The sequence below is a fragment of the Octopus sinensis genome, linkage group LG8 (assembly GCF_006345805.1).
Source record: "Octopus sinensis linkage group LG8, ASM634580v1, whole genome shotgun sequence".
Lineage (NCBI taxonomy): Eukaryota > Metazoa > Mollusca > Cephalopoda > Octopoda > Octopodidae > Octopus > Octopus sinensis.
In genome coordinates, this window is record NC_043004.1 from 29596288 (window position 1) to 29608670 (window position 12383).

At 35.8% G+C, this 12383-nt stretch overlaps 1 protein-coding gene across 1 annotated transcript in view; it reads left to right on the forward strand.

The window, feature by feature from the left end:
• Positions 1–3912: 3912 nt before the first annotated feature.
• LOC115214988 overlaps positions 3913–12383 on the forward strand; it is a 102559-nt gene continuing 94088 nt past the window's right edge. The window contains exon 1 of the mRNA XM_029784091.2: positions 3913–4489. The gene's annotated coding sequence lies outside the window, so the exon portion shown is untranslated. The remainder of the gene's footprint in view (positions 4490–12383) is intronic.

Consider the following 12383-nt stretch of genomic DNA (forward strand, 5'->3'; position numbering starts at 1 on the left):
GCAAAGATCATTTGAGAGGAGGGCATTGGAGGAGGTGGTCTTATGCCAGGTGATGAGAGGTTAGAGTGTGACAGAGTGATAGAAACAGGTGACTTGCTGTAGGGGAGATACAGCAAGAGAGAGAGGGAGACCCCAGTGTATTGCTTTGTCATGGAGCTTATAATGAAGTTAAGACAGTTCTGGACTTGGAGCTAAACAATACCATACTTAATTGTATTTACTGGGGTGAAAAATAGCTCCATACACTCTGACAACAGTTACCGTTTTTGTTAACAACATTTTAACAAAACCCACTTTAATTTGACAAGCATTGAATCTACAAGACCTCTGTCACCCATCTGCTTACTTCTGCAGAAGTCAATTACTATCACCATGGAGAGTTGTTTAGAGAAAGAACTCACTTTTATTAGCTGGAGGAATTCAATGGATTTCAACATATCACCTCAAATGACTTTTATTTGTATGGCTCTAGTTTTACAGTTTAGAAATCAATGAAATATCTGCATTTGAATATTCTACTGTAAAGAGTAATGAGAAATTTTTATGATTGTATAGTGAAAATATCATTAGATTATGTGATAAAAAATATATATATAACAATATAGCAAGTCCAACCCATGATAGCATGAAAAAAGGGATATTAAATGATGCTGCTGCTGCTAGAGGAAAAGGAGGAGGATTTGGGTAGTGGTAGCAAGGCGAAGAAGGGTTCTTCATTGAGTTAGTTCTTAGGCATTTATACTTTATTTCAATCAGTTTGATTCTTGATCATCACCAAGTGTGTTATTCATAGATAATGCATTTTCTGTCAAGATCTCTAGACATTAAACTTATCAAAATATAGTATCATCATCATCATTTTACATTTGTTTTTCATCCTGCAGTGGCTAGATGGATTATCACTGCCTTCCTACACAATTCAGAGGATCACGTCTCACTCAATTCATTTTTGGCTTAATGCCCTTCTTATCATAAACCACTTTACAGAGTATACTGAAAGCATTTTGGAGTTGCACTAGCACAAGAGAGGTTGTCAAGCCCTTGAGAAGGGTAAAGATCTTCTTATGGGTTTTTTCTTTCTACTGAGATGCTAATCACTTTACAGAGTGCAATAGTTGCATTTCATCATGGCACCAGCACAAAGGAGGTAGTCTTGTATGCAGTAAAATAAGAGTTCACATTAATCTGTGTTGATAATTAATGGGACTGTGTGGAAGAGGGAGAGATGGGAATGACACTGTTAGGTGAAGTAATGTAATTGCATGGTAAGGAGAGAGAGAGAGAAACACACACACTAACAGCAGCTACATGTTTACATGTAGGAGAATGTGATGGATGTTACAATTAAATTTAGATATAAATATGGTAAATAAAGATCCCTCTAGATGAAACTGATAAAAAAACATAGTGTATATATCATCATCATCATCATCATCATCATCATCATCATCCTTTAATGTCTGTTTTCCATGCTGGCATGATTTATTGGAGATATATGTAAAAATGATATCTAGAGGTCAAGCTGATCAAAATATAGTGTAGTATTATATAATACAAAATAAGAAAATGGAGAAATACACCTTAATCAATAATCAACTACTAGATAATACCCATTCACATAATTTATTAACCAACTACATATGAACATCAAGGTCGAACATAATAGTACAGAACAAAACAGTGCACATCAATGAGTAATATGATACAATAAGTACAATATGTATAAATAAACATAAATATAAACTATATCTTACAGCTGTTTCAGCCATGTAGATATGGGTATCTCATTATGCTCATATTAGCCAGGTATGATAAGTTAATATGTTGTTATAAATGAGACACTTACAAATATATCCCAAGGCCTCTTCAGAGATTATAAAGTACAATCTAAAGAAGGTACACCCATACAAGAATGGGTACATATACATAATATATACACATACATATAAGTGTATATACCCATGCATCTATATATACTTATCACACCTGGCTAATATGAGCATAATGAGATACTCATATTTACATGGCGGAAACAGCTGTAAGATATAATTTATATTTATATTTATTTATACATATTGTATCATATTACTCATTGATGTGCAGTTTTGTTCTGTACTATTATGTTTGACCTTGATGTTCATATGTAGTTGGTTAATAAATTATGTGAATGGGTATTATCTGGTAGTTGATTTATTGATTAAGGTGTATTTCTCCATTTTCTTATTTTGTATTATGAATTTGTGGTAAAACATTTTACCTTCGCCCATATAATACAATAAATGAATTATTGCATCACAATTCTTAACATTTATGTATTAACTTTGTTGGGTGCTTTACTGGCAGTATATTGGATATATGTTATCCCATGGTGGGTTGCACTCACAACCCCTATCTCAATGTGTAGTATTATATATATAGTTTAGCATATAATGATATTAATAAATACAAAGTTATTACCAGTTCAAATATGCTTGAGGCATACATGAACTCATAAGAAGGCTATTCACTGTGTTTTGTCATGGAGAAAACTTCTCACTGTAGATAAATGGGTATTAATACATCAATTTAACTTTTAGTATCACTTAACCAGACTGTGGGACTGCAAGCTGATGAGAGAGATTTTTTTCTTTTATGGTATTTCCATCATTGTTCAATCACTGGTAGTGCTAATTGGTGGCTCACCACAAACAAATATGGGCTGACAGATTAATTTAAGAATAAAGCCTTGCTAGGAAACTTTGTTGGATACAGACAAGATCCTATAAAATTTAATTGTTTTAATTATACATTTATTAAAATTTTCAGACCATAACGTTTTTATCATCCTGATCGTCATATTGTGATCACAACAACATGGCCTCCTCTCCCCTGTAAGACTGTCCATTGTTTGTCCTCGACCCCTCCTTGTTATATCTATATATGTCATTATAGGCAAATAAAGAAATCATTCATTGCCTGTTGATTCTTCGACATGCACTGAGTCGGTCCACTCGCATACACACACGCACGCGCATACGTTCACCTAACTTCGGAACGTGATTGCATAAAAGAATATGTTCATGTAATGTTACAAGCTTTCCTTCAATTAACCTTATATGTTAACGCATTACCTCCTATAATAAATAGGCTATGATTTATTACAAACGTCTCGCGAATTCCTATTTTCTTATTACGTACAAGTGTGTATGTATGTATGTATGTATGTACGATGTGGTTCTATCTGTTATCTTCCACTAAACCGTCTCACAACGCTTTGCTTAATCCACATCTAGAGTAGATGACAGTTGCCTTGCCAAGGTGGCCATGCAATGGGGCTGAACCCGAAAACCATGTCGTTGAGAAGAAAATTTGTTAACGGCTGTGTGATTTAACATCACCACATTGGGCTTTGGGTACCTTTAGCAGAGTTTATTCTGTTGTAAGAAGTCAGGCCAGATCTCCAGTGTGAAGTTACCTTCCTCCCAGTTTCCAAAAACCATGCAAAGGTTACAGCTGCTGTCCTCCAATTAATTACAAAAGGGATAATAGTATAGGAAAAATATGTAATAAAGCGTAATTTATTTGGGAACATTCTGTGTTTCATTGAATAATATTACTTTCTATTGTTTCTAACTAAATATTATTAACACTAAGATTGCTAATTAATGGCCAAAATATTAAAAGTATCTCAAATGCAAAATTTAGCCGATAAATAAATAGATTTCAACTTAGATCGCCCACTGTGTTTTCTGGAGGGCGGCAGAATATGTCATTATTGAAGCTAAACAAGAAAACTTATCTGATTTGAAAAGACCGAGTCTACTCGTGAATTTAGGTAGTTACTCGATCTGTTAGAAATGGCAACCAATCATACGCTATACTTCTAAATAATGAAAGGTCACACCTTTCGTTATTTGATGTAGTCCTACATACGCCTGAAAAGACACTTGCACTGATAAGAGACGCTTCGTGATTGTGTTAGCGAATTTCAGTTGCAATTGTTCTATAGAAATGACGTCAGCATTATGGCTTATTTCAAGAATTAAAGAAAAAAATAGGTTAACTTGTTCGGATGAAAAGAAAATCTCACAGAACAAAGGTCTTTATTTTATGGCGTGAACCCATTTTTGGAAATGAATCGCAATGACTTAGATAAAATATTCCAATTATAAATGTTTTGTCTACATTTTACCCAAGAACATCGGATATGGAAATATGAAATTCACAACCTGTTGAGATCGAGTCGTAAAGGAAATCCAAAGTACTCTATATTAAAATAAGTGTTTTAAACCAATGAAAACGGGTGTTTAGTTGGATATTTCGTTGGTCAGAAACATTTCAGGATTCACAAGCAAGTAAAATTATAACCTATAAAGCATTCTGTAGTTCAGAATAGTTGATCATTTTCTACTTCCGGTTTTCTCTCTTATGTCCTCGAACTTTGATAGATAACCATTGGAGGTCATTTTAGATAGATGTAAACAATATATATAACTACCTGATATAGACAGTAAGTACTTATGTATTTTTCTGGAATTTATAAAATATCTGATACTTTAACAACAGCGTAATTTCCCTCTGAGAGGTTTCCATCTTTTTTGGTAGTTTACCGTCCTTGACATGGTTACCTTGACAACGAGTGAGGGTTCGAAACGATGCACCTCTCCATCACTTCAGCTCTCATGTGCTTCTTTCAATGGATTCTATTTTATATAATTATATTTTTGTTCTTGTATTTATTTCTATATAGGTAACTTTGTTTTGTTTAATTATATTAACATATACAAATATTAGGTTTATGTTACTGGAAAATAAAATCAGAAGCGTAATGGAAACGATAATGTAAGACGAAATCGCTAGAATTCACGTTATACACATACGTATCTGTATGTTTTATAACGTCTAATATACATATACACACACATGTATACGTATGTGTGCGTGTTTGAATGTGAGAACCTGGTGAGAATAACGTAGATACTCCTACATAACTTCGGAATGTTGTGTCTGATACATTTAATTATTCTGTATTCTGCTCTACTTCTTACTGCGTGTTTGTTCTCTTCACGGGGATCTGTCCTGCTCTTTCTTTCTTCCTTCGTTTCTTTTTTCCTTTTTGTCTTCGATAGGTGACACTTGTTGATGTCTTGTATAATTTAATTTTAAACAAATCTTAACATTACGTGATACACACACACACACATTACGTGATATATATGTGTGTGTGTGTGCTTGTATACACACACACACAACAAAAGGTACAAAACAGAATATAGTGTTAGATTATTTATTTCATATGTATTCTTTTGTCAGAATATATCATGTAGTTATTTATTAGCGTATAGCCTCATTTTTAGTGTGGTGGAATTCCGGCTGTTTCATACATCTCCGCATCTGTTTTGTAGTGGCGGTCGAAACGATATCGTGCACTTTCTCACAAATGTTACCCTCACATTCCGGCGCTCATCACAAAAAATAAAATCATTTGTTTGTGTTACAATTTACACATTATATAGATCCAAATGCTCATTTAACTTGAAACACTAACGTTCGGTAGAGATAAAAGGAAAATCGACCGCGTTGAAATGAGATTGAATTTAAAACTCTTGGGATATAGATCTAAATACTACCAGTCACTGATCGACCCTCTGTTTCAGATTTTAAAAAATATTAATAACAAATGTATTTTTGGTAATACTTTAAATGGTTTCTTCCGTGATGGTTCTGGACTCGGTAAAACGAGTCACTGAAAAATATCACAAGAAAACTTCAATAAATAACTTCTTGCTTCATTGTTGTATTTTGAATATAACAGGATTTTATTAGGGCGACCAGCTGGCAGAATCGTTGGTACGCCGAGCGAAGTGCTTAGCAGTATTTCGTCTGCCGTTACGTTCTGAGTTCAAATTCCGCCGAGGTCGACTTTGCTTTCATCCTTTCAGGGTCGATTAAATGGGTACCAATTACGCACTGGGTTCGATGTAATCGACTTAATCCCATTGTCTGTCCTTATTTGTCCCCTCTATGTTTAGCCCTTTGTGGGTAATAAAGAAAAAAATATATAACAGGATTTTTATTTCTCCCCTGCTACATATTTGCTCGAGTTTCATGTATTATCATTTAACGAATGATTTAAAATACTTAATCACTTTTGAACTATATGCAGGCGTGGGTTCGTGGTTATGAATCTGGCTCTCCAGCCATGTAGTCTTGGGGTCAGTCTCACTGCGTGACACCTTGGAGAGATGCAACCAAAGCCTTGTATGTGGATATACCTATGTGTCTTTGGCTTTTGTTTGCCCTCCACTACCGCGTGAAACCAGTGTTGGTTTGTTTACATCCTCGTAACTTAGCCGTTCAGCAGGACTGACTTACAAGTATTGGGGTCAATTTGTTCTATTATACCCCTCAAAGTGGAGTCCTAGCATGACTGCAGTCCAGTGACTAAAACAAGTAAAGGGTAAAAGATATTGTTTGTAGTAATTTAAATGAAATGCTACTTTTTTTCCCAAACCATCTGTGACTTTCATTTTCCATGAATTTTGTTTTCGTTTGCCAAATAAAAGAACAATTAAGTGTCATAATATTCAAGAACATCTGTCTTGTTGATCTCATCCATCTCAGAAGTTACTACAGAGATCATAAGTACAGCACCTCTTCCTCCAGACCAAGCCATTAAAGTTTAACTGAAATGGCTTTAGTCTGCTCTTGAAACTGTATTGAAGTTTCTGCATGATGTATCTTGGTAGCATACTATACATCTCAGTTTGAAGGATCTATCTGCTCTGGTGTCCTGTCTGGTTGGCAAATTTGTTCTGTTTACTAAAACATCTCAGACTTAAATTATAAGAAGGAAAAAGTAAAAATGTCAAAATAGACAAGGAGAGTCCTAACTCCTGCTATGCACAACTGAAATGCAAAGTAACGAACTTATTCATTTCTTAGTTTAGTCTAAATCCAACACTATGTTTTTATCAGAGGCCCAGCATGTGTGTGATTTAGTTATGTTGTAATAGCACTCACAAGTCACAAATTGATAGGTATTGTAGTTAAAAGACATTTGACTTATTCCTAGATTCCAGGATTAAAAATGACTTATTTCTATGATTATATATGGTTTTCCTACCTATGCTTGCTCTGTTTGTTTGAAGTTTAAAATCTTATTGGAGAAAAAAAGATACAGATAGCACATAAAGAAAATTAGATAATTGACAAATTTTTCATTCAAGCACCTATGGTATCAGTTTGAGCCTAAGAAATTATGGTGCACCTATCTTATTATATGTTACATTACATGGTTACTATACTTAGTTAACTCTAAAGCCATCTACAATCATGTCCAGACACTATGCCATATGGACAATGATAAAGCATGAAAACCTGTTGAGGCAAGTGAAATCAAAATCGCTGACGTGGCTGATGACGGTACCATCTGATTGGCACTTGTGCCAGTGGAACGTTAAAAGCACCATCCAAGCATGATCATTGCCAGAGCCACTGTTTGGCTCCTGTGCTGGTGGCATGTAAAAAGCACCATTCAAGTGTGATCATTGCCAGCGTCACCTTACTGGTATATGTGCCGGTGGCACGTGAAGAACAGCATTCGAGTGTGGTCGTTGCCAGTGCCACCAGACATGCAGGTAGCCCGTAAAACATACATTTTGAGTGTGGTCATTGCCAGAATCGCCTAACTGGCCCTCGTGCTGGTGGCACATAAAAGCACTAACTACACTCTCAGAGTGGTTGGCATTAGGAAGGGCATCCAGCTGTAGAAACATTGCCAGATCAGATTGGAGCCTGGTGTAGCCTTCTGATTCGCCAGTATTCAGTCAAACCGTCCAACCCATGCCAGCATGAAAAGCAGACGTTAAACAATGATGATGATGTAAAAAAAAATGATAAAAGGTTTTGTAAAAGTGTTGAATAGGCAAGTCTTTATTCACCATCAAACATTAAAAAAACTTGATGAGGTCATTTAAAATGAAATTTCTTACTACAAATTTTCCTGCGACCATAAATGTTTACAGCAAAATTTCCTATAACCATTTACATTGTTTACTGATGGGTATTGTAGACTAGATTCCCAGTAGAATCCAGCTTTATGAAAGCCATATTGGTGTTCATCAATAAGAGATAGATAAAGAGAGAGAGAAATTCGGTGTTGGAGAGTGTCATTAGTTGCTGTTTCCTTTCCGTTCCCTTCAGATTCTGGAAATTAGTTCATAGGATGATGGTTAGCAGAGTCAGATCAGGGTATAATCCTGTAGAGAGAGAGAGAGAGAGAGAGAGAGAGAGAGTGTGTGTGAGGAGGGATTAAAGAGTTTGGTGAGCAAAGGGGTTAGTCACAATGAATATTCTTTGATTGTAGTAGAAGAATCATTGTAGGGGCCAGTTGACTTTGATGGTTTGAGAAAACCAGAGGTACGTTTGTACTTGGCATGTATGGATGATGGTGAGTCAGATGAGTAGAATATGATAGATTTGGTTAGTTTTGCAGTATGGAGTTGGATGGTAAGTGGGTAGGTAGTAAAGGTGGGGTCTGTCTCTGTGGAAGTACTACTGTCAGAACCATCATGGTTTAAGAAATTGAGAAGAGGAAGATACCTCAAAGTTGGTAGGGAACCTTTTGACAAAGAACCAAACTGATTAGTTGGTAGAGGTACTTGAGAGCTGTATAATGCACATAAGTGTCCATTATAGTTCAGCTATTGGTCTTACAAGAGTTGTGGTGGTGGGTAGATGCTGTCCATTTCATGAAGGAAGACAACTTTGGATAAGTTCTAAACTCATTAGACCTTGTTGGTGAAACAGACTTCATCATGTACAAGTAAAAACAATTTTTGGTTAGCCTGAAGCTATGGAAGAAGATACTTGCTCAAGGTGCCATACAGTGAGACAGAACCCAGAATGATGTTGGAAAGCAAACTTCTTACCATACAACCATACCTAATTTGCTTTTTTTATGTTCACTACAATAGATGTAAACCCTAACTTGACTGTTATTTTTCAATATCTTCAGTGATTCATTCTTCTTAGATATGCTAATTTTCACACTTACTGTACATTGATTGATAATTCACTTATAATTACTTCATACCATTCTGAGGAGACCTAATATGTTCTAATCCTGTTCTGAGAAGATCTAATATGACCAAAGCATGTCTGCTATTGTTTTTCTGAAATAATATGGGTTTCATATTTTGGCATAAGGCCAGGAAGCTCAGAGGGGGGAGCAAATCAATTACATTAACCCCAGTACTCAACTGGTACTTATTTTATCGACCTGAAAGGATGAAAGGCAAAGTCGACCTCAGCAGAATTTGAACTCTGGACATAGCAACAAATGAAATGCTGCTAAACATTTTGTCTGGTGTGCTAACAATTATATTTTTTTCTTCTTGCATATTAGTTCTATTAAAACAAATAGTACCTGTGAAAATTCCACAGTTATTTTGAAAACTCAAAGAAGGTTGAAAGTTTAAAGAGAAACATGAAGATAATAATTTCTTTTGAAGAGATATTTTGTTTGGAACATTTGACTCTTTAGATTGTGTAAAAGTTCAAGTAAGTAGTATTGAATACACAGTTTTAGGAGACAACATATCTGAAAGCTACAGGGCTGGTTATACACTTGTCTCTTCTACCTTGAAAGTTGATATCTATTACTTTTCACTCTGAGTTAAGATGTAAGCAATCTTAATATGGATCAAAATTGAAGGCATAGTCTATCTATAATATTATTCTACTGTATGGCTACATTGGTAAAGCTTTAACAAAGCTTAATTTATTCTATAATGTCCTTATTTTCTAATCAAATACAAGCTCATATGGCTACACTTGAACTCATAGTTCCAATGATTGATTTATAGTTGTTGCTCCACTGAGCTGCGGATTTTAAAATAAACACATCAGTAATATAGGTGTAGTCATGGCTGGATGACTAAAAAGTTGCTTCACAACCATGTGGTTCTGGATTTGGTCCCAATGCATAGCACCTTAGTTAAGTGACTTCTACTATAGCCTCAAGTCTATTAATATTTGGAATGAACTTTGGTAGAAAGAAACACTATAGAAGCCCATCGCATGTATGTGTTTTATGCATGCATGTGTGTGTGTATGTGAGAGAGACAGACAGACGGAAAGCGTTTGAATTTACATTTATGCTGCTTAAAACCATGACAAACCCTCTGCTCACCTACTGAAACAAGTGGATTGAGTACATAATTAGTGCTGTTGTTTAGCCCTAGGTCAGTGTTAACACATTTCCAGTTTCCATTGTTGAAATTTCACTCCTAAGATATTGGTCAGCTTGGAAGACAACATCAAGCACTTATCTAAATGGTTGCAAAATGTTAACCATAGAACCATTCCTTCTATACTCATGTATACATTATATTAGTGTATATTAACAAACGCACAAGAAAACTTATCTCAATAGATAACTAGGTGATATTTGTTGGCAATAATATTCAGTGGAAAAGAACATTTGCTTTAGCAAACAATACAAATAACTGAATTCGAAGAATCACAAGACATGCTAGCATGGGGAAAATGATAGATAGAATATGTATAAATGTAATAATCTACAATATATTTTTTAAAAATTTATTTAATATTTCTTAATCATTGTACATTTGAAGAAAACATATCAGTGCATCCATATATAAAAAGTTTTGCTGTTTTTTTCACCTTTCTGTAAAACAACTGAGTTCCTGTGGATGTTATTTGGCCTGATAACTAACTGCTTTAGGATTTCAGCTCTGATAACAAAAACAAATTCCTAGCACTATCTCAGGTTTCAGTAATATAATTCTGCTTCCTGTGATGAAGATACTTCTAAATTAGAAATAGTTTGATCTAATGGTGCAACTAACTGGTGTGTGGCTGGGTTTGCTTCTTAAAAACAAACAGAAACCAGTTATATAATTAAGCAATACATGTAATTATGAGCCAAATTGAAGAAGCCTCTTTGTCAGGGATGCAAAAGCTTTATAGTTAGCATCAGTGGGGTGAATTACAGGTACTTAGGAACATTTTGGGATCACATCAGTGCTATGTAGACAATTATAAATCTTAAATTTTACAAATTCATTAGTAATTAAAATTCAATTACTCTCTCTCTTTTACTCTTTTACTTGTTTCAGTCATTTGACTGTGGCCATGCTGGAGCACCGGCTTTAGTCAAGCAAATCGACCCCGGGACTTATTCTTTGTAAGCCCAGTACTTATTCTATCAGTCTCTTTTGCCGAACTGCTAAGTGACGGGGACGTAAACACACCAGCATCAGTTGTCAAGCAATGCTAGGGGGACAAACACAAACACACACACACACACACACACACACACATATATATATATATATATATATATATATATATATATATATATATATATATACATATATACGACAGGCTTCTTTCAGTTTCCATCTACCAAATCCACTCACAAGGCATTGGTAGGCCCGGGGCTATAGCAGAAGACACTTGCCCAAGATGCCACGCAGTGGGACTGAACCTGGAACCATGTGGTTGGTTAGCAAGCTACTTACCACACAGCCACTCCTGCTGCTTTTAACAGATTTTTCCATATGGACTTTTCAAAGATCTTGTCAGTAGGCAATTTCAGATTTGAATCATCATCATCATCATCATCATCATGTCATTGTTATAATGTCCACCTTTCCATGCTTGCATGAGTTGAATGGGATTTATTGAGGCAGATTTCCTATGATTGAATGCCCCTTTATTGCAGACACTCATCTGTTTCCAAAAATATTCCCCATGATTGGACATGTTTGCATAGAAGACTGGAAACAAAGGACACCATCTATATGACAATGACACTTGTTTACAACTCTCATGTATTTCAATACAAGGAGACACCAACTCACACATATACACATGAATATATATATATATAACCCCCTTTGCTTGTGAAGACATGTTGGGGCAAGGGGCAAGTGAAATCGAAATCGAATTGAACCAGCCAGGATCCCTGGTCTGGTGGTACGTAAAAAGCACTATCCAACTCGTGGCCGATGCCAGCACCGCCTCGACTGGCTTCCGTGCCGGTGGCACATAAAATACACCAATCCGACCGTGGCCGTTGCCAGCCTCGCCTGGCACCTGTGCAGGTGGCACGTAAAAAGCACCCACTACACTCACGGAGTGGTTGGCATTAGGAAGGGCATCCAGCTGTAGAAACATTGCCAGATAAGACTGGAGCCTGGTGCAGCCTTCTGGCTTCCCAGATCCCCGGTCGAACTGTCCAACCCATGCTAGCATGGAGAACGGACGTTAAACGATGATGATGATGATGATGATATATATATATATTCATGGGCTTGTTTGTTTCTTTTTTATGAAATTCACTCACAAGACTTTGGTCAAGCTAGGGATATAGT